Source organism: Melospiza georgiana, chromosome 19 (assembly GCF_028018845.1).
Source record: "Melospiza georgiana isolate bMelGeo1 chromosome 19, bMelGeo1.pri, whole genome shotgun sequence".
NCBI classification, from domain to species: Eukaryota; Metazoa; Chordata; class Aves; order Passeriformes; family Passerellidae; genus Melospiza; species Melospiza georgiana.
The window spans coordinates 1,984,684-2,010,714 of NC_080448.1; the positions used below are offsets into that span (position 1 = coordinate 1,984,684).

Below are 26,031 nucleotides of genomic sequence, written 5' to 3' on the forward strand. Positions count from 1 at the left end.
AGTGGGAGACCCCCACGGGGGGCACCAGTAGCTGCAGGGACCCCTGCGGGCCCCCCACCACCTGCCTGTCCCATGGAATACCTGCAGGCTCAGGGGGACCCTCCAGCACCTGCACAGGGAGGAGCTCAGGGCAGGAGATTGAAGGCAGTGGGGACAGTGACCCCAAGTCCTTGGGGAGAGGCTGTGGGGGTGTTGGGGTGGAAGTGGGGTTCTCACCATGCACTGTCACTGTCACTGGCGCAGACACCACTCACTCCCTGTCTTTCAGCCAGCCCCTGCAGCGGCAGCGCCCACTGTGGTGTAGCTTCAGAGGGAACAGGGTCAGCTCTGTTCCATTTCAGAGCTCCACCAGCTGCTTCTCCTCACGGTAGAAGGACACTCAGGTGACCAGGTTGTTCCACCCGTCCCAGCAGCGCAGTGTCACCCTGTCCCCCTCCGGCAGTGGCCGTGCTGGTCCCTGCAGCACCAGCCAGTCTGGGGAACAAGTGGGTCCTGTCACATCAGGAGGGCTTGGAGGGTCCTGAAGGCACCACCCAATAGGGACCCCCCTAGTGGGTCACAGCCAGTACACCAAGGGTCCCCAATTCCAACACAGGGGCCCCTCCACACTGGCATGCTTTGGCATGTCCCCATATGCAGAGGATGTGCTCTTGTCACACAGGAGGTGACCCATGGAGCAGAGCCCACCCAGAGCCCTTGGGGTCCCCGCAGGTGCCAGGCTGGGGACACCCAAACCCCCCTTACCATCGAAGACTCTCATGGGGAGGCTGAGCGCACTGCCAGTTCTGTCACACGTGTAGGTGCCATTCTCAGTGACAGTGAGGAGGTCACATCCCTACTGCCACCAGCGCTGCCCATGCTTGTACCAGGTGGTGGCACTGGTGGTCCCTGAGCCCTGGCAGGTCAGTGTCACCAGGTCCCACAGCACCGCCGGCATCCAGGGGGGCTCCACGACGATCCAGGTGGTCTGAATGCCTGCAGGTGACAGAGGATCCCAGCCTGCCAGGGCCAGCGTGGGACTGGGGACAGCGGGGTGGGGCCAAGGCATCCCCTGAGGACTCACCAGCGAAGCCGAGGGTCTGGGCTGGAAGGGAGAAGGGACAGGGCTCAGTGGGGGTGGCTCTATAGGTACAGCGGCATCACGAGCTCGGGTTTTGGCATCATCCCCAGATTTCTTCTGTGGGGCTACCAGATTGGCACGGACCTCTCAGGAACTGGGGCTCCAAGGCAACCTCAGGCTGAGGCAGGACACAGGGACACCATGGACAGCGTGGGAATGGCGATACCAGGACCATCCTGTGCCAGCAGAGGTCACCCCCACCAGTCCCACGGTCTCTGTACCCAGGGCCCATCTGCATGGTGCTTTTCCCCTAGTTCATGTCCTGGCCCCCCCTGGCACCCTGTCCATGTCCCCACACCTTCACCAGTCCCATGATGCCTCCCCAAATCCCTGTCCCCCCTTTATTGTCCCCATGTTCCTTAACCCTCTCTCCTGTCCCCACAGCCTCCCCATGACCCTGGTCACCTCATGCATTGACTCTCCTGGCACTGGGGACTTCAGGGGACCCAACAGCCGCCCTGTGCTCCCTCCCCACCACTCTCTGCCTCACCAGGGCTCATCTCTGGGGTGACAGTCCTGTTCCTGGGGCACTCACCCCAGGGGAGCAGCACCACCTTCCCGGCCATCCCGGTGTCCCCAGCCATGTGCACTGGCTGTCACTCGCTGCTGTGGCCACCGCTCCCCTGGCTGGCGGCTCTTCGGATGAAGGGGAAGGAAGGGAGGTCACGTCTGTCCCCACATGTAGGTGGCCCTTGGTGGGGGCAGGCTGGGGACAGGATGGGGGCAGGGTGGGGACCTTGTGGGACATGGGGGGAATTGTGGGACATGGTGGGGACATGGTGTTGCCAGAATTTGAGGCTGAGGTGGTGTAGGAAGCCAGGGATGGGTGTCCAGGGAAATGGGGTGCCCAGGGATGGGGTCCCATGGGAATGGGGGTGTCAAGGGTTAGGTAGACTCATATCTGGGGATGAGGGTCCATGAACAACTTGGCCTCCAGGGATTTCTGATCATGGGGTGGTGGCAAAGGATGGGGGTGCCTGGGGTGAGGGGGGGCCCTGTGAGAATGGGGCCCTGGGGAAATCGAGGTCCCCAAGGGAGTGGGGGGTCCACGGCTCTGGAATTACTGGGATGGGATACCTTGGAAATGAAGGTTCTGAGAAATTGCAGTGAAAGGTAGGGAGTCCCAGGGAAGGGGGGACAGAAGGAAATAGGGTCCCATGGTTGGAGTCTCATGGGAATGGAAAAGCCAGGGATGGGCAGTGGCTGGGGGGGCCCAGGGGTCCCAGCTCCTTCCCTGGATGCCTCAGATTTTGGGTGACCCAGGGCCCAGCACTGCCTGCCTGGGTTGCTCATTTCCTGGGTAGGCATCACATGGAGGTCCTGGGTAGCTCTGCTTCTGTGCCCTCTCCTGCCCTGGACTTTTTCCTCTCTTTATTTCTCTTTTTTCCTTATTTTCTTCAATTTTGTGCCATGTAGCCCCAATACCAGTTCCTGGCTCAGCAATCCTGGGGAGCACTTGAGCAGGGAAGGGGTTGGGGGCACCCAGGGGAGGAGGAAAATGGGGATTGAGGGGTGCAGGGAATGGTGGGGAGGCTGTGGGAGATGGAGGTGTTCAGCTTTGCCAACTCAACAATTTCACTTTCTTTTTCCTGGACAAGAAGGAAGAGGTTGTTTGTGCTGAGTGGCAAAGGTTGCAAAGGGGGAGGTTCAGTCCTGGAGTGGCACATCCAGGGGCTCCTGTCGTAGGGGTATCCCGTCCCAGGGGGTGACACATCCTGGCATGGGGGGACCTGTCCCTGGGGGCGACAGTTCTGGAAATGTCCCTGCACATTCCTGGCCGGGTGCCTGTCCCAGGGGTGGCACATCCTGGGGACCCCTGTCAATGCAAGGCTGGGGCCCAGCCATGGCCCAGCCCCACTGCACAGGGATGGCCATTGCCCAGCCCTGCTCTGCCCAGCCCCAGGTGGCAGCCAGCACCTGAGGGTCCCCCCTGCCCCCTTGGCTTTGATTCTGGCAGCTTTTGAGCTGCTGCAGAGGTGAGAATTCTGTGGCGGAAAAGGCCTGCCTGTGGTTTGCTCAGCCCTGCAAGAAGCACAAACCCCAAAGAAAGCCCAAGCAGTGGCTCTGTGAGGGCCTTTGATGGTTTTCAGAGCAGGGCTGGCTGAAAACTGCCCCTACAAGGGCAGCTCTGGGGGAACCAGTCCAGAAATGCAGCAATCGATCCTTTTTTCTCTCCCCAAGAGACTGAGAGAGCCCAAGAACTACTGCAAAGACAACAACAATTCGGCTCCCTTTGAGTGAAATTGTTGAAGGGGCACAGCCCAACATCTCCATCCCCCACAGCCTCCTCACCCTTCCCTGCACCTCCTGTTCCCCATTTTTCCTCTTCCCTCAGTCTCCCCAGCTCAGGTGCTCCCCGGGACTGCTGAGCCAGAAACTGGAGGTGAGGGGACCTGGCAAAAAAGTGAGGAAAATAAGGAATAAAGAGAAATAAAAAGACGAAAATCCAGAGCAGGAGAGGGCACAAAAGCAGAGCTACGCAGGACCCTCATGTGATGCCTGCTAAGGAAATGAGCACCCCAAGGGGGGCAGCTCTGGGCCCTGGGTCACCCCAAAATCTGAGGCATCCAGGGAAGGAGCTGAGACCCCTGTTCCCATCCAGCCACTGCCCATCCCTGACACCCCCATTCCCCAGGGAACCTAACCATGGGGCCCCCATTCCTAATGTCCCCTCATCCCTGAGACCCCCATCTCAGTACTGCCATTCCCTAGGATCTCCATTGCCCAGCTCCCCATTCTCAAGGAACCCTCTCCTGTTAATTCTATCCCCTGAAATCCCCCTTCCACCAGGACCTTGATTCTCCCAGAACCCCCCTTCCCATGAGAACCCCTCATTCCTCCAGCATCCTCAGACCATGACCCCAAATCCCTGGAACTGACGCTCCCCTGGGACTCCCAACCCTGAGTCCCCCCACCCTTGGCACCCCCAGACCCATGACTCCACCTCCTCAGGAACCCCATTCTCCTGCATACCCATCCCTGGCTCCCCAAACCCACCTAGCCCTCCCTTCCTGTGAACCCCATGTCCCACTTTGTCCCACCTACTCTCATCCCCTTCCTGTGCCCAGCTTGTGGCCACCCTGCCCCCACCAAAGGCCACCTACACGTGGGGACGGATGTGACCTCGCTTCCTTCCCCTTCATCCAAAGAGCCGCCAGCCAGGGGAGCGGTGGCCACAGCAGCGAGTGACAGCCAGTGCACATGGCTGGGGACACTGGGATGGCCGGGAAGGTGGCACTGCTCCTGTGGGGTGAGTGCCCTGGGAACGGGCCTGACACCCTGGGGATGGGGAGGGGAGGGGGCACAGGGGGGCTGTGGGGTCCCCTGAGGACCCAATGCCAACAGAGTCAGTCCATGTTACCCACACTGGACCTGGGTGGGACTGGGGATGTAGGGTGGCTTTGGGGACAGGAAGAGGGGGCAAGTATTTGGGGATGGGGATGTGGGGACAGGAATGTGGGGACTGGCACCTTTGGGCTCAGGTAGCTCTGGGGAGAGTGACAAGGCAATTGGGATACACGGACAGAAGGGGACAAGAACGGTGAGAATGTGGCCATGGGGATGGGATCATGAGCTGGTGGGTGTGACCTGGGCCAGCATGGGCTGTGTCCATAGTGTCCTTGTGCCCAGGGTGTCCACAGAGTCCCCAAGTTCTCCCTCATTCCAGGGTGGCCTTGGTGTCCCCGTTCCCAAGGTGTCTGTGCCACATGTTCCCAAGGTGGCTGTGACAGATGTGTCTCTCTCTGCCTCTCCAAATCTTTTGGAGACCACCCAGACACACTTTCTCAAAAGAACTGCTGTCCATATGGAGACAATTTGGGGACAGCCTCACAACCCGTGCTCCCGTGCTGCTGTCTCTGCAGTGCCACCCCCACTGAGCCCTGTTCCTTCTCCCTTCCAGCCCAGACCCTCGGCCTTGCTGGTGAGTCCTCAGGGGATGCCATGACCCCACCTCGCTGTCCTCAACCCCACACTGGCCCTGGCAGACTGGTGTCCCCTGTCACCTGCAGGTGCCCAGACCACCCAGCTCCTGGTGGATCCCCCCTGGAGGCCGGCGGTGCTGTGGGACCGGGTGACACTGACCTGCCAGGGCTCGGGGACCACCGGTGGCACCACCTGGTACAAGGATGGGCAGCACTGGTGGCAGGAGGGACATGACCGCTTCACTGTCACTGAGAGCGGCACCTACACATGTGACAGACCTGCCACCGGCCGCAGCCCCCCGGTGACAGTCTCAAATGGTGAGGGGGTATCTTTAATAATTCACGTGGCCCCTGACAAGTCTGGGTCGGCTCCAGTCGGTGGGTGGCCTCACACCCCATGACTCTGAGGAAAAGAGCCTGTCCCCAGGACACCTGGACATCCCAGTGCATCCCAGTTCATCCCAGCGCACCCAGATGTCCCTGGTGCCAGGGGCACCCACCTCAGAGCAGTCTTGAGCCTCTCAGTGAGATGGGACCCTCCGGTCCCACAGATGATCTGGTGCTGCAGGTGCCAGCACAACCACTGCTGGAGGGGGACACGGTGACGCTGCGCTGCCGGAGCTGGTTGAACAACACGGTCACCGAGGTGCGATTTTACCAGGACGAGAAGGATCTGAGGGGGCCCGTCAATGGGACTGAGCTGTCCCTGTCCCGTCTGCAGCTGAACCACAGCGGCAGCTACAGCTGCAAGGGCTTGGTGAGGTCCTTTATGTCTCGGTCAGCAGCAGTGACAGTGACAGTGCATGGTGAGCACCCTCACGGCTGGAACTCTCATCTCCTCACATCCCAAAGCCCCTTCCCACTGCACTCAGAGTCACAGTCCTCCCCTCCCCTCTCCTTCCCTGAGCTCTTCTCGGTGCTGGCGCTGGAGGGTACCCCCTGACTCTCAGCTGCCTCAGCACCCCCAGCCCCCTGCGGCCCTGAGGCCCCTCCTGCACGTGTTCTACCAGGATGGGCAGGTGGTGGGGGGTCCGTAGGGGTCCTTACAGCTGCTGGTGCCCACCGTGGGGGTCTCCCACTCGGGGAATTACAGCTGCCAGGTGCGCTCTGAGGGTAGGGCCGTGTGGAAGAGCAGTGCCTGGGTCCACGTCACAGTGTGCAGTGAGTGCAGGGATGGGCACGGGGAGCACCCACAGCCTGCTTGGGTCCCCTGGTTGAGCATCTCCATGTCCCCCTGACACCTTTCTTGGGTACTTCCATCTCTGCCCTTGTCCCTTCGCCCCTCCGTCTTGTGATCCCATCACCAAAATCCCTCACCACACCCACCCCCCTGTCTCTATCCCCCAACACTGGCTGCCAGCCCCTCCCTATGGCTTCATCCAAGTCTCTGCCCTCGCAGTGCCTGTGGCCAATACCACCATCACACCCGGTCCCCTGGCACACCAGGTGCGTGCAGGTGACAATGTGACCCTGCACTGTTCAGTGCAGGTGGGCTCAGCCCCTGTCACCTTCACCTGGCTGCACAACGGGCAGGAGGTGGCTCAGGGTCCCCTCCTGGAGCTCAGGGACATTGATGTAGGACATTCGGGCACCTACCAGTGCGTGGCCACCAACCAGCTGGGACAGGATGGGCACCGCGTGTTCCAGGCACTCAGCCCCGAGCAGGCCCTGGAGGTGACACCGTGGGACAAAGGAACACATAGGGACACAGGTGGGTTCACACAGGGTCACCAGGGAGTGCAGGACCCCTGGGGTGATGGGTGACCCTGATGTGTCCCCCTCTGTTTGTTGCAGTGGCCGCAGGGGTCGGTGGGGCCCTTCTGTTCCTGCTCCTGCTCGTGTGTGTCATTGTGGCCTGGCACCGGTGGCACCGTTTGTGTGGGTGACAATGGGGGGACGGGGGTCCCAGGGAGCAGTAGAGGTTCCTAGAGTTGGGTAGCAATAGGGCAGTACCCACAGCCCCAGAACTGTGTCCTTGTCTGGGTGTCCTGAAGGGTTTGGAGACGTGCTGGAGTGTCCTGCAGGGATGTTGTGGGTTCTTTCAGGGGCCTTCTGAGTGTTTGGGGGGTCTCTGTCCCTGCTGGGCTTTGGGTTTTGAGGCTGAGTTTGTAAGAGGCACTGGGGAGGTTCATGAGTTCTGGGGGGCTTCAGGGATGCTTGGCAGTCCCGAGGGGTTTCAAGAATTCTGAGAGGGTTCAGGTCCCTGGGACCCCACAGTCATTCCTCCCCTCTTTTGTTTGCAGCTGCCAGGAAGCAGCAGGAAAGGTGAGTGGGAGGCTCAAGCCAAACTCTCCCTTTTCAGCCCAACTCCCAAAACCTCCCATTCCCTCCCACACATCCCCTTTGTTCCCTCAGTGCTTCTCCGGATGCCCCGGCCCCCCCAGAGGAGGGGGAGGTTCTGTACACCCACGTCGTGGTCACCAAGAGGGCAGGGGGTGAGTACAGGGGGGACACACGCAGGGGGGACACGTCACCCACAAGTGTCACCCAACCCAGATCCCACAGCCCATGTCTCTTGCAGTGTACCCCGTGCCACCACCCTCCAGGATCCCCAGGTGACCTGCGCGGAGCTGCAGGGACCCTAGGGGCGACCACGGAAACCCGGTGACATCTACGGGAATGTGCTGTGACACTGGGGTTAACTGGAGGGCACTGGGGGTCAACAAGAGAGAATAAAAGCAACAGCAACAGCAACAAGATTCAGAGTCTGAATTGTCACAGAAGGAACAATTTCCAGGGAAAGCCACCAAAAAGGAACAAACCCTAGACATTTCCCTCAGCACGTTTCCTCCACCAGAGGAACCTGGCAGGGCCCTGGACCTTCCTTGCTCTGAAGGCCAAAGCAGCCTTCAGGAGGCTCTGGATTCTCTTTTCCCCAGTCCCAAACCCCTCCTCTGCCGTGTTCCCCCCACAATGATGTCACAAAGGCCCAGTGGAGGTTCCAGAGCCTTCCCCTTTTCCAGGGCAGTCATGTTCAGGCCATGGCACAGGGTGGGGTGTCAGAGAGAGGACAAGTTTGATGTCTGGAGACATTTTGGAACAGCTGCGTGTGGCAGGGATGGGTCAGGCCTTGCTTTTGGTGAGGTAGGGCCCCAGCTGTCCATCAGTCTGCCAGCCTGACGTTCTGCCAAAGCCAGCTCCTGAGTGGCTGTGTGACCAGAAGTGCCACCTGGATAGAGGGCCCTTGTTGGGCCAACTGGCTTAAAAGAAAGAGCATGAGCTGGCCAAGTCCCTGACCTTGTCTCCTCTTGGGGTGTCTGTCCCATCCACACTGGAACCCAGGAGTTGGCAACTCATTTAAATGAGAAATATCTGTCAAAGAAAGTGGGAACGTTGCTGGAAGGGAAAGAAGACCTATGTCTAAATTGTTTTTTAATTTCAAAAATAAAGATTCTTCCAGACAAAAGTGTAGGAAAAGGAATAACAGCTCTTTACTAGGAAACTTATAAAGCAGAACAGAACAAACAACACAAACCCACAACTTTCTCTCCTGCTAGGCTGTTAGTTTTTGCGGCAGTTATAACCGCGGCCAGCAGGGGGCGCTGAAATGAGCACTCCCGGCCAGCAGGGGGCGCCCCGGTCCAGCTCCATCCCCTCAGGGGCCATGGCGGCCTCAGACGGGAGGGAGGAGGGAAAATCGCTCCTTTTGCAAACTCACGGGCACCAATCGGTCCCGGCACCACCACCGGCAGCGGGCAGAAGCCGCCAAGGCAGCAGGTTGGATCCCAGTGCCCAGTGGCAGTGTAGCAGCGTCCCAGGGCCGGGCACACACCCCGCGCCACACCCGTGACTGCTCTCCATGATCTCGAATGGAAGGAAGGCCACGGCTTAATCCAGACAGGTCTCAGGTCCACAGCAGCACCTCTGATGGCTTTACACCACAATTCCTGCAAACCTTCAGCTTTTCATTCCCTTTTCCTCCTTCAGCTCTGGCACAGATGCTCTGGGATTGTTTAATTGCCCAAGCATGTTGAGGAAAACTGGTGCTCTGTGCTGACTCTGCCAGGGCTCCTCAGGGGGCTCCAGAGCACGTTTGGAATTCCTGCTCTCCCTGGGACACCGCTGGTCCGGACACAAGCCACAGGGGGAGGAGGAGGAAAGCAGAGTGACAGCCTTGAGGGCTCTGCAGCAGCAGCTGGAGCACAGGGACAGCCCTGACTGGGAGCAGTGCCTTGGGAGGGAAAAATGGGGAAAAACTGGAGCTGTTTGGGCCAATGTCCCTGTGCTGCTCTGCGAGCTGCAGAACCTTAAGGAGGCGTTGTAATTAGGGCCGGGGTTGCTAAAGTTCAGCCATGCACCTAAAGCATCCCTGTTCACAAACACAAGGCTCTGCTGCCTCTCCTGGGGATTTTGGACTACACAAGGCAGCACTGGACACAATTTGGGGGTCAGATGCTGCCAGCTCTGCCCACAAGAAGCTTTTTTGGCTGCCTGGAAGGTTTTTGCTGGTGCTGGAGATTATTCTGTGCCTGTGCCATGTGGCCGCTGCTCCCACTGGCCGGCCCGGAAGGCCAAACTGGAGCAGCAGCTGAGGCGGGAACAGCTGGAGCAGGGGGCCCATGGGAACAGCACCTGGACATTCAGATGGAGCAGGAGTGCCGGGAATTCTGCAGGGTGTTTAGGAGAGGGCCACGGGGCTGGACCATGTTGGGGCACCGCTTGCCATTCCTGCTCCACTCAGAATTTGGGACAGAGCAGTGACACCCATCGGGCTCCCAAACCCCTCAGGGCTCAGGCACAGCCTCACAGGAGGTCCCGGGGTGATTCAGGTGCTCCTGGGCTCGTTCCCAACAAAGGGCAGCACTTCAGGAGCAGTCGGCACATCCCAAAGGAGCAGCCTGGCTCTGCCTGAGCCCGAGTGCTGCGGGCAAGGACAGCATGAGGGAGCCAGGCCCCGCTCGGCCGGCGCTATCCCAGGAACGTCTCATCCTGCAGGAGCTCGGCAGCCTCTGCCGGTGCCGGCCCCGGGGCTGTCGGGGGGCACGGCCAGAGGGGCCGGGGGGCAGCGGGTGGGAGGGGCCGGGATGGAGGGACCAGGACCCCACTGGGGAGCCCCGAGCACGGAGGGAGCGAAACGGCGGAGGGGAGACCCTGGGACAGGGGGGAGCAGAGACCCTGCGGTGGGGTCTGAGGAAAGGAGGGACCACAATGGTGGTCCCGGAGCACCGGGAAGGGGCCCAGCTGCCATCGCGCTGCGAGTGCCAGGACGGTCACGGAGTGTCCAAACCGACTGTGACAGCGTGTCCAAAGCCACTGTCGCGATGTGTCGGGACCGAGCATTGCCAGGGTAAGGCCCCCACAGCTCCAGGAAGTGGAGGGGTACCCTGGAAGGTGTGCGGCAGGTATGGAGCAGTCCTGTCTATTCCCTGTGCCCTGTGCAGGTGAGGAGGGCAGGGATGGAGCAGCTTTGGGGACACCTGGAATTCAGACAGGCTCACTCCCCATAGCCCCAGCACAGCCACAGGGCAGAGCCACTGCTCAATATTTCTACACTTTTCCCTCTTGTCTGACAGCCGAGCCAGAACACAAACATTGTTTCCATGTGGTTCCAGAAGCTGCAGGTTTTGTTCCAGAAGGAGGACCCAGTCAGGTTTTGGAGCAGATTGTTGTGACACTTGCAGTAGGGCAGGGGCTCTCTCAGTCCCTTTGGGACAGGGACTAAATTGCTGCATTTCCGGACTTGTTCCCACACAGCTGCCCCTACAGGGAGGAGTTTCCAGCCAGCCCTGCTCTGAAAACCACCAAAGGCCCTCACAGAGCCACTGCTTGGGCTCCCCATGGGGTTTGTGCTTCTTGCAGAGCTGAGCAAACCACAGGCAGGCCTTTTTCCACCCACAGAATTCTCACCTCTGCAGCAGCTCTAAAGCTGCCAGAATCAAAGACCAAGGAGGTGAAGGGTGATGGCTGCCCCCTGGGGCTGGCCAGAGCAGGGCTGGGCAATGGCCATCCCTGTGCAGTGGGGCTGGGCCATGGCTGGGTCCCATCCTTGGATGGCCACTGGCTTCAAGGAGCAGGAGTTTGGGATCCCTTTCCTGCCTGGTTCTCCATTCCCAAACTGCGCTTGCCCGGTCAGATCCTGCAGAGGATGAGCAAGAATGGAGAAGTCTGGAACAGAATTTCTCCCAAAACCCAAGTAATCCAAATCATCCCAAGCCCCAGGACAGAAATCCTATGGGGGGAATTATGGGGAGCAGGAAAGGCAGGGATGTCAGAATCCATCCTTGTGAACAGATGACCTGATGGTTCGTAGAAGTGATCTCAGGGTGCAAAAACCAACACGGTACAAGGGGGTTTGCAGTGATACTCAAAACAAATGCAGTTTTATTGAAATAACCACAGTAACAATGCGATAGACGGATTAAGGGAGAGAAAAAGATAGAGAAAGAGAGAGGAGAGAGAGAAAAAAAGGGGGGATATAGCTACCAATGCATAGATGAGGTCCTTTGGTCCAGTCCAGTTGAGGGTCCGCCTGTTACGCTGGGGAGATCTCAAAGGCACAGCTGAATTGCACCCCAATTATAGTCTTTTTTGTTGGGGGAAGGGAGAATAAATTTCACAACCGAAACAAAGGCCTCGGGGGGGAAGAATAGAAAGGGGGGTACACAGAGTCCAAGCTAGGCACCAGGCAAGAACCATTGTGTTAGTGGTCCAGTGGTCACAATCTGCAGGCAAACATCTTGCTTTGGTCAGCTTGCCTCCCCCCACACTCCTCCCCCTGGGTTGGGGGTTTCAGTCCCAGTCCTTGGAAGGAACACAGGGGCCTTTTAGGAGTTTCATGTCTCAGTCCTTGATGGAGAGGCTTCTTACATCTCAGTCTGTCTGTCACAGTGGTCGTAAAACAGGTGAGGGTCTTCTGTGAGAGAGACCATCTGAAACTCAGGAGAAGTCCAGCCAGGCTGAGAGCTGGGACAGCTTCCAAAGCCATTGTTGCAAACGGGGCATGGTGCCCCCTTCTTAGCATACAGCAAACACACCTGTGAAAACAATAGCTTAACACTGAGCTTTCAGGTCTCAGGGCCTTTGGCGTGTGACTTTTCTCCTTCAGAGCCAGATATTCTAGACAGGGGGGTGTTCTTCTCTTCAGTGGTCGCCCCAATGACGATCGTGAGGCAGATGAGGGAAAATTCGGACAGACTCTCACAAGGGGGTAGGCTCAAATAGCTCCAGACTTCGACAGTATCTCAGCCCTGTAGCAGCAATCTTGGGGCCAAGTCAGCCACTTTTCCAGGGGGAAAAAATCTGCAGTTTTGCATCCCAGTGCTGAGCAGGGGAGGGGAGGATGGTCCTTGGGGTTGTGGACCGAGGGGGACACATTCAGTGGGGTCATGAGTGTTTCATCTGGCTCCCAGTGCTGAGACTCTGAGGGATGGGGTGGTTGCTGGGAGGTCTCAGGAGGTCTGTGCCCTCCTCAGCTGACACCCCCCCACTGTCACCACTGTGGGGGCTTCTCACACTTGGAAAGGTTTGGAGGGCTGTGGGATGGGGGGATGGGTTGCACCTAAAAATCTAAAAGGGGGATTGAGGGCTCCCAAACTGGGTGGGGCCGTTAAGGGTGGTTGTAGAGGGGACAGGCCACATCCCAAGCTGCAGCACCCCAGAGGTCACTATGTCCCAGCAAGGAGTGGGGGTGGGCAGAGCCCCACCCCAGGAAAAGGGTTCACAGGATGTCCCACCCCTGGGACAGTGACACCCCCTGCTAGAATGTGTCACCCCTGGGACAGGTTCCCCTGAGAACATGTCACCCCAGAACAGAGACCCCAATAAGAAAGGAACTTCCTGGATGTGCCCCCCCAGAACAGAACCACCCTGCTCCTCTGACCCTAAGCACAAACGGCCTCTTCCTTCTGTTGCAGAAAAGATGAAGTGAAAGCATTGTGGGGGGCACAGCTGGGCACCTGCATCACCCACAGCAGAGACCTGGAATCTTCTGGAACCTTCTGGAAGCCTCTTGTGGTGCACATCACCCCCAGCCACAAGCACCCCATGGGCCTGCGCTGGACCCTGAGTGTCCCCCAAATTTGAGGCACCCAGTGAAGGAACTGTGACCCCCATGCCCACCTAGCCATTGCTCATCTCTGGGACCCCCATTCCACTGGGAACCCAACCATGGGACCCCAATTCTTTAGGGTCCTCCTCCCCTGGGAACCCCATCCCATGACTGCCATTCCTCAGTGTCTCCATGGCCCAGGATCCACCTTCCCTTCATCCCATCCCATGGGTCCCCATTCCATTCCCCCAGGACCACAACTCCCACAGGCCCCAGCCCAACTGGCACCCCCATCCTGTGACTCAAAGTCCCTGGGAACGCCATTCCTGGGCCTCCCACCCATGGAGACCCCCATTCCTAGGCACCCCAATCTCCTTGGTCCCCCTCTTCAGGATCCCCATTCTCTGAACCCTCATTCCCTCAGGACATCCCTCCCAGGACCCCATTCCTGGGTTAACCCTTTCCCTGGTACACCCATCCTTCACTCCCTACATTCCCTGATTGCCCCAGTCCTGGGAACACCCTGTGCCCACCCTGCCCCCACAACGTGCCACCAACACATGGGGGTGAGATGTGAGCTCGCTTCCTTCTCCCTTAGCCAAAGAGCCACCACCCAGGGGACAGGTGGCCCTGGCAGTGAATGACAGCCAGCCTGGATGGCTGGGGATACTGGGATGGCTGGGAAGGTGGTGCTGCTCCTGTGGATGAGTGCCCTGGGCATGGGCCTGATGCCCCAGAGATGGGCCCTGGTGAGGCAGAGACCGGTGGGGAGGGGGCACAGGGGGGCTGCAGGGTCCCCTGAGGTCCCCAAGGCCAGGGGACCAGTGCATGGGCATGGAGCCCAGTGTGACCAGAGTTGTGGAGTGGCTGTGGGGACAGGAACAGGGGACCAGAATATGGCAGCTGGTATGTGGGAATGGGATGTAGGGAGAGGAGTGGAGAGAAGGGGATGTGGTGACAAGGATATGGCCACAGGCACCTTGGAGCTGGGGCGCCTGTGGGGACAGGGACAGATGGACCTGCGCCATTCAGGTGGGCCATGTAGACTGCTACCATCAGAATGGAATCATTGATAGTGGAACCCTGGAAAAAGTTAAAGATAGAATCTAAAATGTTAGGCTTTGTGCTTTCCCAGATCAACTGCACCTGCGTAAGCAGTATGATAAATTATATAATTGTTAGATGTGATGATTGTTTAGTAATTAAATGTAATTATTATATAACCATAAGAAGAATAGTGAGAAACTATGTTGGAAATTCAGAGAGGGGCTAAATTTATGTATACAATAGAACAATATAAGTTTAATAATTAACATGAAAGTTATGTAACAATAGAGTATAAAACATGATCATTTCGGATGTATGGTCGGAGTCAGATTTGGGTTGAATATACCCCGATTCCCAGAGCTCTTATTAAAAAGCACCGCATATAATCGCTCCGTGATTATGTGTTTTTGAACGCTAACATCATGGCCACAGGGCCATGGGCACATGGCCATGGGGACAGGTGTCATGAGGCTGGTGGGGATGACCCATGCTATCACCAGGTGTCTGTGGTGTCACCGCTGTTGGAATTCAGGACATCCCTCTGGCTGGCCTGGATGGCCAGGACTACAGATAGGGAGCTCAGAGACCTTGGCACAGAGCCCCAGATGCTGGTGGTTTTGATTATGACCCATGGCAAAAGTTACCAACCTTATATGAAGATCTGCAAGCCACAAAAGTATAAGTAGAATATTAATTAGTTGGTCATGGGTGGAAAAATAAATTTTTTAGGGTTTTTGGAATGGGGGTTCAGAAGGCAAGATGGAGGCATCTGGGTGTGTCCAGCCTTTCTCCTTCTTCTTCTTGGCCTCCATCTTCTGCTGTGATGGTGGCACTTTTAGATTGGTTTAGAGTAGAAGCTCACTGCATGACATAGGTGATAGGTATTGGAAAGTAATTGTAAATATTGTACATGTAGTTTTTAATATAAAAAGATAACACCACCCTGGGGGCAGGCAGAATGCCTCAGTCTGTCTTGCTCAGCAGATCTCAGCTGGACAGGAGAAAGAATTTTATAGATAAGGAACAACAAACAACTTTGAGACCGAGAACTGAAGAGCTCTAACTCCTTCTTTGAGCACTGGGCTGGGAAAAGAGACTTTCTAACATTTCTCAGGGTCACTCTGACCAGCTAAAGCCCCGAGAACCACTTCCTTCCTCCACCCAGGGTGGCCACACTGGGTCCCCATCCCCAGGGAAACCATTCCCAACAGATGTGGCTGTGGGCAGCTGGGGCACAGACATGTCCCCAGCCTCATCAGACCTGTTGGGGACCATTCCTGAGCACTTTCTCATGAGAACCAGTGTGCCAAAGGGGACAGTTTGGGGACAGCAACCACACCTTGTCCCCCGTGTGGTCCTCTTCCTGCAGTGCCACCCCCACCCAGCCCTGTCCCTTCTCCCTTCCAGCCCAGACCCCCAGCCTCGCTGGTGAGTACTCGGGAGATGCCATGGCCCCACCCCACTGTCCCTGGCCCTGCAATGGCCCTGGCAGGCTGGTGTCCCCTGTCACCCACAGGTGCCCAGACCACCCAGATCCTCGTGCAGCCCCCCCAGAGGTTGGCGGTGCTGTGTGACCAAGTGACACTGACCTGCCAGGGCTTGGGGCCACCTGGTGGCACCACCTGGTACAGGAATGGGCAGCTCTTGTGGCCAGAAGGACACGAGCCCTGTCTCATCAGCTAGAGTGGCACCTACATGTGTGACACAACCGGCAGTGGGCTCAGCCCCTCCATGCACATTGTAAATGGTGAGAGCTCTTTGTGCCCATACCCTGACAACAGCAGGAACCCCGAGAGCTCTGGGTGAGCTCAGCTTCATGGCTCACACCCCTTGTGTGACCAGAGCCTATTCCCTGCACACGGGGACATCCCAGAGCATCACTGGAGCATCCCCTGCACACACCAGTGCATCCCAATGTGACAAGAGCACTCTATTGCAATGGGGGACCCCTGGTTCCTTCTTTTGCCATCGAGACCCTCCTGTCTCACAGCCACCCCAGTGCTGCAGGTGCCAGTGTTAGAAGAGACAGACGCTAACTGGCTCACAGAATTGACATGGCTCCTTGTTCACCTACTGAGAACTTTGTTTCTTTCTTATGACCAACGGGCAGTGAACGTGTCTCTTAAGTAAATGTAAATATATTGAATAACTATAAAAGCAACATGTTGTTATAATAAATCTCTCTTTTACACCCTTCTGATGGAGTTGTGGTGTTTTGCGCTGTGTCGCACTCTATAGCGACATCTGCTGCCCGCCCGCTGTGATTGCAACTGGACTGTAAAAAACAGAAAGAACAAAGCAAGAAAAAAGTTGAAGGGTACCCTAAAAATGAGTGAAGGCAGCAAGGATGCTGCGGAGGTCCACACCTAATTCAGACATCTGATTCAAGGTGTGTGATTATATACAAAAAATAATGGGACATAATTTATCAAAGGAGGAAAAGACTGTTTCGTCCACGTGGAAAACTTTATTCAAGAGGAAAAATGTTCAAGCTTCTGATTATGCTCTTCTTAGCTTACTGATATGGTGTAAATCACGGGACTTTGGAGCTGATGCCGACAATGCCTTCAGTGTCAGGGCATGGAAAAAGGTTTGGAAGAGACTATGGGAAGTGATATCTAAGGGGGATAAGATGGTTGTCGATTTGGCTATTTCCTGGAGACTGTTGTATGAGGCATTGAAGGAATGGAAAGCAGAACAAGATAGAGGGGAGGAACTAGAGGAGCAGGAATTGGAGCAAGAAACTGAAGTAGAGGAACAGGAGGAAGATGAGGCTGAGCCTGTTGATGAATCTCCCCCTAAGGAGGCTGCTGCAGCTGCTGTGGAGGGTTCCCCAGGGTTTGCTATGGTGAGAATCAAATGGCAGGCTAAGAGTGTTCTTCGGTATTTATCTCCAAAAGACGACGTTAAATCTCTGCATAGTTCGCCTGCTCAGCAGTTAGTTGAACTGAGTACTAAACCAAAGTATCTTATACTTGCACAGCAGTTAGCAAAAATGAAGCTACAGAAAAAGTGAAGTGAAAAACAGGCTGGGTCATTGGCCCTTTTGTCTCTCCCTGGGCCATCTGCTCCCCCCTCTCCCTCCTGTGCATCAGCTGCTCCCTCCCCCTCCTCACTTTCCCCTGAGCCATCCACCCCTTCTCTGCCCTCCTTCAAGTCGTCTGCCTCTGCTCAATCCCCTGTTGAGCCATCTTCTCCCCTCCTCCCTCCTGAACTGGTTGAACAAATGCGATCCTTAACATTGTGTCCTTCTTCATCTAGTGATAGTTCTGATGAAGAACTGCCAGTTTTGAGTACACCTAAAAAGATGCAAGAATCTGTTAGACCTCGTAGCAGATCCAGGCCAGCTGTTTTTTGGACTCTGCCTCCCTGCAGGGGGGCTGTGACTCCTTGACACCCTTTGCAGTTTTGGGAGCTTGTGAGAATGAAAGCAGCTGAAGTGGGAGATTGGAATTTGTTAGAGAAAAAAGGTCCACCTAAAAGGATGGAGATGGCTGCTGCTGCTTCTGGTGGGCTTGTGGCTTTTCCTCTTTTCAAAGCTGCTCCTAACTCAGGACAACAAGATAGTCATCAGGTTTTTGCATGGAGGGTTGTACAGGACTTTCAGTCAAAAGTAGATCAGTATGGTGTTAACTCTTCGCAGGTGATGCAAGTGATTCATGTTCTAAATGCTGATGTACTCGCATCTTATTGTTCTCCTTGCTAGGATTCTGTTTCAGCCAGTGCAGTATGGTGTGTTTCAATGTCTCAAGCTACCTGGAAACACATGGTTGAAAGAGTAGCATTGGACAATATGCAGTTACCTCAGCAGGATCCATGTCATGCTTGTGGGAGTTGATGCCTTGCTGGGCAATGGACCATTCTCTAACCTGGATTTGCAGGCAAGATGGGACCCCCTGGTTCTGGCACAGGCCCGGCAGCTGGGTATGAGTGCCTTAGTTAAAACAATGGAGATGGCAGCTCCTAAACCAAGGTAGATAACCATCCAGCAATGGGTGAAGGAACTTTTTCTGCAGTTTTTGGAGAGGGTTGCTGCAGCCCTTGAGAAGCAAGTAGAAGATGATAAGTTGAGGTAAGTTTTATGCAGACAGCTAGCATGGGAAAATGCAAACGATGATTGCAGGGGAATTATTGATTCTTTACCAGGAGATTCCTCGCTGTCTGATCTTGTAGTTGCTTGCTCAAAGGTTTGTTCGGTTGTGCAAAAAAAGGCTTCTTTGGCAAAAGTCATGAAGTCCTCACCCAGATGTTCTGCTTGTGAAGAATCAGGGCATGTGAAGACCCAATGCCCTCAAACTGCTGGACAATATGCACACTCTAGTTGGTTTGGTTATCGCCCCAGAGAAAGTTCAAAGACAGATGCCTTGGAAATATTTGGGGTTGATAATCGCCAATAGACAAATTCTGTCTCAACCTGTAAAATTGGACATTGAAATTAAAGCCTCTGCTGATGTGCAGAGATTGGTTGGTGCAATAGGTTGGCTTAGGCCATACTTGGGGATAACTAATCACCAACTACAACCTTTGTATGACCTACTATCAGGGATAACTTCCTCTACCGATGAGAGACATTTGACCACTGCAGCAAAAAAGGCTGTAGAAGTTGAATTGGCCTTGACATCTGGATTTGTTACAAGGATAGATGTTTCTGTTGGTGTGCAATTCTTTATTTTCAGAGATGATGAAATATCATGCAGATTGTTGTGTCAACAGAATGATAAAAGGGAAGAAAATTGCATATTTTGGAGTGGATATTTTTATCTTTCAGGTCCTGAAAAACAGCTCCAGGTCTGTATAAGCTTTTTGCAGACATCAGTATCAAAGGTCGCAGATGCTACCATGACACCTTAGGCCGTGATCCTGTAACTATGGTCATACAAGTACAACAATGGTATTTTGAGTGGTGTTTTCAAAACAATCATGAGCTACAATCTGCTTTATCTTCCTTTACAGGTCAAATAGTATATCATTTACCTTCTGTCATGGTTGGGCTCTGACACAATGCTAGTGCCTCTATGAGAATACCTTCTCTCTGGTGTCTGCTGTGAGATGTGATCAGGAATAAGCAAAGCAGACTCTTGCTTAGAAATAAAGAAAACTTTATTAACTAAACTACAAGCAAGGAAGAAAAAAAAATACAAGGAAAATGAAAACCTTACAAAAGCATTTTCCTCCTCCCCCCCACCAAATTTCTCAATGCAATACATTATCCTAAATCACTAACTCTCAGTCTAGCACCACTCTTTAGAATACTCAATCTTCAGTTCATCAAGAGGAGAGGAGTCCTTCTTGCACTATAGGCTTCTCCTGGAAACACGTTGAAACTTTGTGTGCTTCTACGTCACTCAGCACTGCTCAGAAAGTTCTTTGCTATCGTGACACCTTCCTTCTATGCTTAGTGCTTTCACTACTGCGCATGGACCAGAGCTGCTTCTAGGGTTGTCTTTCAAGGATGCCTTGTTTCACTCTAAAAAAGGCACAGTCTTTCCTTCAGGACATCTGTCTCCTCTAGTTTTTTCACCCGCTGGGGCTGAGGGGTACCCACACTGAACCCTCCTGGTTCTGAGGCACTGCCTCCCCCTAAATGCAGTCTCTATGTCACAGGAAAAAAAATGGTTCAGTCTATGGCTACACAAGAAAAGTCCAGCCAAAAGGCTACTCTATCATCTCTCCCCTCACTCAAGAGTCTTCTCTATTTTCTTCGTGGCTAATCCCTGCTTATCTCATCTCTTATCTCTCCTCTCATTCAGCTTCAGGAGGATCAGCATTTGCAAGGTTTCAATCATGCAAGAAAAGGGTTAAAAATTTCAGTCTCTGCTTGTCTTAGAGCTCCGGAACTCCCACCCTGCCCTGCCAGGCACCTTCTCGCCGCACTCCCCCCCCTTCACCTGCTGGGCCAGCTGCTATCAAATTCAGATGCCAGCTCTCCCTCTCTCTCTCCTGGGGAGGGCGGGTGGTTGCCTGATGTCTCTTGCTGCTCCTCCACCCTTCCATCCTCAAGGGCCTCCTCACCTCCCATCTCTGTCCAGGCCCAGGCCTACCACATGGCTGCCCCTCCCCCGCCCAGCAGCAGCAGCTGGACGGGGGAGGGAGATCTGACTTCTTTCCCTCGAAGTCTCAAGAGAGCTTCCCAGGGCCGCAGCTCTGGTTTTTAACTCCTGTGTGTTCTCAGAGGTGTGTCCAAACCTCACTGGCTACATAAGGTGCCAATATTAAAATTTGAGCACCCATTGGTTTGACTACAGCATCCCAGAATTCCCATTTCCTGGTCAAACCAGCACACCTTCTCATCCTATTTTGAATTTCACTAAGAGGATTCCTCTTCAGAGGAAACAACTTTGCTCTTCTGTGCCAGGGGAAGCTGTGACAGTTTTTACAGATGGATCAGGAAGAACTGGAAAAGCTGCTGTAGCCTGGAAGAAAGATGACCACTAGGAATATGAAGTAGTGGTTCAACAAGGGTCTCCTCAATTAATTGAACTTTGTGCCATACTCTTAGCCTTTACCTTATTTCCTAGTTCCGTAAATATAGTTACTGATTCTGTTCATGATGCTAATTTAGTAATACAGTTGGACCAAGTTGTGTTGTATAATGTAAAGGAGAAACCATTATTTGTTATGTTGTTGAAATTGTGGACTGTTATTCATAATCAAAGGCATTCTTATTTTATTATGCATATTTGTAGCCATACATCGCTACCTGGATTCTTTGTTGAAGGTAACACCTATGTGGATTCGCTTGTGGCTGCCTCAGCATTAAAAATGGTGCCTAATGTGTTATAGCAAGCTGTTCTATCTCACCAATTTTTTCATCAGGATGCTCAGGCACCATGGCAGCAATTTAAATTATCACATAGTGAAGTAAAGTCAATTATTTCTTCTTGCCCTCATCGTCATACATCTCATGTTTCACAATATTACGGTACTAATCCTAGAGGCTTACTCCCTTTGCAAGAATGGCAAACAGATGTTACAAAAATGCCTGAATTTGGCTGTCAAAATATATTCATGTTACAATTGACACCTTTTCTCCCCATGGTTGCCTCAGCGTTGGCAGGTGAAACAGCTCGGGATGTTATTCATCATTTTTGCCACACCTTTTCCATCTTAGGCATTCCATCACATGTAAAGATGGATAACGGCCCGGCATATGTTTCAAAGAAATTCCAGGTGGTTTTTTGTGCCTGGGGTGTTGATCATTCCACTGCTACTCCTCGTGCCTCAACAGGCCAAGCAATTATTGGACGTGATCATGGTGTGTTGAAGTGCTAGGTACAAAAACAAAAATGGGGAATGCAAAGGGAATCGCTTCAAGTGAGATTAGACAAAGCCATTTATGTCTTAAACTTTCTGCATCCTTTACCTGCCTTACATGTGTCTCCTATATTCTATCATTTTCCATCTTTGAATTCAAAACAGCCAAGCTTTAAGAAAGGTATTAAGGTATGGGTAAAAGACTTAATCACAGAAAGGTGGACTGGCCCAGTGGAATTAGTAACATGGGGAAGAGGATATGCATGCATTTTAAGAGAAAATGGACCTCTTTGTGTCTCTGTCCATTTCATTAAACCTTATTTGGAGCACAAAGAAAAGGACAGGATGGGTAGTTCTACAGCGGAAGCAAAATGAGTAGGTAATTGCGTTGATTATTAGGCGGATGGAATCATGGACCCTCAAGGAATGTATGGGAAAGATGGTAATTCAAGACAGAGTAAAGGGAGTTATAGGCTTACCCTGAAAATCAAAAATTTAAGGTAATGGATGTTACTTTTGCTTCTTTTTGAATTCTCTTATAGAGAGGTCGGTAGTACTGAGAAATGTGTCTTGTACCATTTCCTTTTGCAGGGCACACACAGTTCCAAAAATAAGGGAATTTGATGTACCTCAGGGAGAAATGTTGCCTTTGCATAAGGGTTGAATTAGTAGCTGAAGTCCATACTTCGAGCAACTAGGTTGGTTATGAGAGCAGCAACCAGTTGTAAAGTTAAGTGGATGCTACTTGGTTCTAAGTGGTGACTAGGAAGATGACTTGGTCTCTGATTCTGTGTGGGAGAAAGTTATTTGATTAGAGGTGAAGGTGTCATTCTGCTACAAACGTGTCATTTGAAAATTGTGAGGTATGTAATGGTATTTGAAGATCTGTTTTCATGGGCCTTGTTTGTATATGAATGTTAGGATTGTGAGGGTGTGTGTTGTGGAGTTGGCAGAAGTTGGTTATCTGTAAGTGAATGAAGAGTGGATCCTCTGTCTGCTTGGATTATTGCAAGGACCCTGCAAAAGTCCTTAGCAGTTGTGTTTGTGGGTGAAAGACAAAAAGGGGGAATTGTAGGAAAGGCATTTTGTGCTGTTCTTGTGAGCCAGTAAAGGCTTCCTAAAGATAAGGAAAGCCCCGTATCTCTCCAGAGGAAGACACGGAGGCTGTCACCACGGAGACATGATGAAGGAGAGAAAGTTAAAAGATACAGACTCTAGCTGGCTCACAGAATGACGTGGTTCCTTGTACACCTACTGAGAACTTTGTTTCTCTTTTACGACCCACGGGCACTGAATGTGTCTTTTAAGTCAATGTAAATATCTTGAAAAACTATAAAAAAACTATAATAAATCTCTCTTTTACATCCTTCTGATGGAGTTGTGTTGTTTTCTGCTCTGTCACGCTCTATAGCAACACCCCCCCAGTGCCCCACACCAACCCCTTCCTGAAGTCCCCCCTCTTCCTCTCCAAGTGTCCTCTCCCTGAACCCCCCATCCTTCCTTAGGGTTCCTTTCCATACCCCTCATCCCTGCGCCCCCTCGCCCTCACTGGGGTTCCTCTGCCCCTCCCTGACACCCCCCCCCCCCCGCCAGGTCCCTCACTGTCCCCTGGTGTCCCCCCCCTCCTGCAGAGGTCCCACACTCAGGGGTCCCCCAGTGGGCGCAGCCACAAAGGGGCAGAGATGGCACTCGAGGACCAGAGGACCACCTGGTGCTGAGTTGTGCGGTGGCTGCTGGGACAGGTCCTCTGTCCTCCTGGCACCAGGAGGGCTCAGGGGCAGTGCCAGGCACTGGCCCCCACCTGGAGCTGCGCCACGTCAGGGACAAGGACAGCAGCCAGTAGTGATGCCAGGACAGCGTGGCTGAGTGTCCTCCTGAATGTCACCGTCCTGGGAGAGTGGGACCCTCTGGCTGGGGGTGACTCCAACCACAGCACCCGTATTCCACCTTGCTCAGTGCCCTCAGCCCTGTCTCTCTCCCTGCAGTGCCCGTGGCAAATGCCACCATCACCCCTGGTCCCCTGTCACACAAGGTGCATGCAGGTGATGCAGTGACCCTGCGCTGCTCAGAGCAGGTGGGCTCAGCACTTGTCAACTGGCTGCACAACAGGCAGGAGGTGGCTCGGGGTCCCCTCCTGGAGCTTGGGGACATTGATGTGAGATATTCAGGCACCTACAAATGCGTGGCCACCAACCAACTGGGACAGGACGGGCACTGTGTGTTCAAGGCACTCAGCCCAGAGCTGGTCCTGTAGGTGACACCTGGCTCACCCTGGGTCACAGGTGGCATCACGCAGGGTCGCCGGGATGTTCAGGACCCCCAGGGTGTGTCCCCTCTGTCCCCAGCTGTGGCTGTGAATGTCGGCAGGACCCTCCTGTTCCTGCTCCTGCTCGTGGCTGTCATCAGGGGCTGTCACTGGTGGCACCACAGGGTGGGTGACAATGGGGGGAATGGGGGTCCTGGACTGAGGAGAAGCCCTCAGAGTGGGGAAAGAGATTGGCAGTACCCAGGTCCCCTGAGCTGGGGGAAACTGAGCCCACAGTGACCTTGGCTGGGCATCCTATAGGAGAATATAGAGGGTCTTGGTTCTGCTCCAGGGCCATCCAGAGTGGGCTTTGAGGAAAAGTGGGATGGCACTGGGACGTCCCGGAGGGCTCGGAGAGCTTCCGGAGGGCTGTACAGAGATGTTTGGGATCATTTTAGGGTCCTGGGAAAGTTCGGGGATTCCTGCTAGAGCGGTGCCTGGCAATGAGCACAAGCCCTGTGCTGGGTGGGAAGGGCCATCCGTGTCCTTCTGCCTATCAGCTGCTGGCTGCGGTGCTGAGGGCTCCCAGGTGCCTCTGGATGGGGCTCCTCTGGAGCTGCTATGGGGCTGCGGTGCTGCTGCCGGAAAGCTTGGCCAGGCTGGGGGAAACCCTGAGGGGCTGAGGCACTGCTAAGCCCTGAGCAAGCTCTGGGCTGTCAGAGGCCATAAGCAGCCCCCTGGCAGCCGCCTTGATCCTGACAGCCGTCTGCTCTGGCGCTTCCAGGTCGGTGGCCGGCTGGAGGGACGCCCTGGAATCAGGTGTGGAACCCTGGACCTGGCCTTTCAGGGCTGTGAGGCCAGCTGTTGTGGTGCTGGGGGGGTGCCCTCCCTGTGCTCCAGACTGGAGCCCCCCAACCCTCAGCCTTAGGCATTGAGCTGCACTTCCTGATATCCAAGTCTTGTTCCTCTTGCTGTGGGGGAGGCCGAGCTCTGTGGCTTTAGGCCCCATTGAGCCAGAAGAGCAGCAGCTTTGAGCCCACAGGGGCCACAGAAAGGCCCTCCTGGACCATGGACATTCCTGTCCTGCCCAGGCCAGGCACACATGAGAGTGCAGCGGGCACCTTCAGGGTGCCACGCTGGCTTTGCACTGGGCCACCTCCCTGTGCACGGCTGGCTCTTTGCTTTGCTGCTCTCGGCCTTGTGTCGTCGTACTCCTCTGGCTGCCTGCAGCCAGGGGCAGCCCTATCAGGAGGGTGAAAGGCCCCGTCTCCAACATCTCAAGGGGGAAACGGAGCTCTCCCAGCTCTCAGCCCACACTGTAAGCAGAGCAGAACCTTTTCCCAAGCCCCGTTGGCTTTCTGCCTGCTTCTGGCCCCTGGCCACCATGACCCACTGCACTCGCTCTGAGTCACCTATAGCATGCCTGGTGCCTCTTGATTTGCTGACCCTGGGATGTGAAGCTCACTGAGGGAAAGGTGGCTGTCCCAATGCTGAGGGCACATGTGGCTCACTGAGCAGACTTGAGGTTTCCCCAGCAGCTTGCAGGTGCCTTATGTGTCATGTTACAGTGCTTGTGCTCCTGCCTCTTCCTGTCCCTCTTCTCACCCTCACCCAACCTGCACCCTCTGACCTACCTTCAATAAACCCTGTTGGATCAGACACGGTGTCAAGAGCCCTCCTTCGGCTGCCGGTCGAGCGCACATTACACCCTCCGGGCCTGGGAGCAAGGTGGGCTGGGGGAGCTGGTCTCTCAGACCAAGAGGGAACGGCTCTCGACTGCACCTGCCCATGGACCTTCCCTGCACCAGATAAAATCATCTCCAAGTTTAGCCAGTAAGCCAGTACAGTATAAACCATTAATTGCCTGGAAATCTGGCACTAGTCTCTGAGTTCCATTAGTTTTCTTTATTGCTAATCTAGCAGTATTCAATTTTGACTCCCACACTTCCAATAGTCCTGATGTCAGGAATTTATTGATTGTTGGCTCTATTCCTTTCCTAGCTTCTAATCTTCAAGGGTATTGCTTTCTGACTACTGTCCTAACTCTTGTCTCTAGCTCAATTTTCATAGGGTCTGCTCGTTTTGATTTTCCTGGGCTATCAGTATCCCATAGTCTCGGGTACACCTGATTCAATACTTGCTCTAACTAGTTATTCTTGTTTGTTGGTCTGGTGTCAATTGTCAGTCCTACTGCTAAAACCGCTCACTTGTCTTTCTTTTTCTAACTGGAACTGTGGCTTCTAAATTTTCAAGCAAATCCCTGCATAGGACAGATTTGGGTGCGTTTGGTAAATAAAGAAACTGATGTATTCCCATTTTCTTCTTAATTTTTTTCATGGTTTGACTGGAAATGGGACATCTGGGATATGTTGTTTTTGCTGTGGTCACCAATGGGTGTTCGTATTTTAAGATGAGCACCTGGTTTGACCAGTGGGGCATTGGATCCGCCTCTTGA

At 54.2% G+C, this 26,031-nt stretch overlaps 1 pseudogene; it reads left to right on the forward strand.

Moving 5' to 3' along the window:
• The first annotated feature begins 4,339 nt into the window (after positions 1-4,339).
• On the forward strand, positions 4,340-26,031 carry LOC131091665 (Fc receptor-like A; annotated as a pseudogene).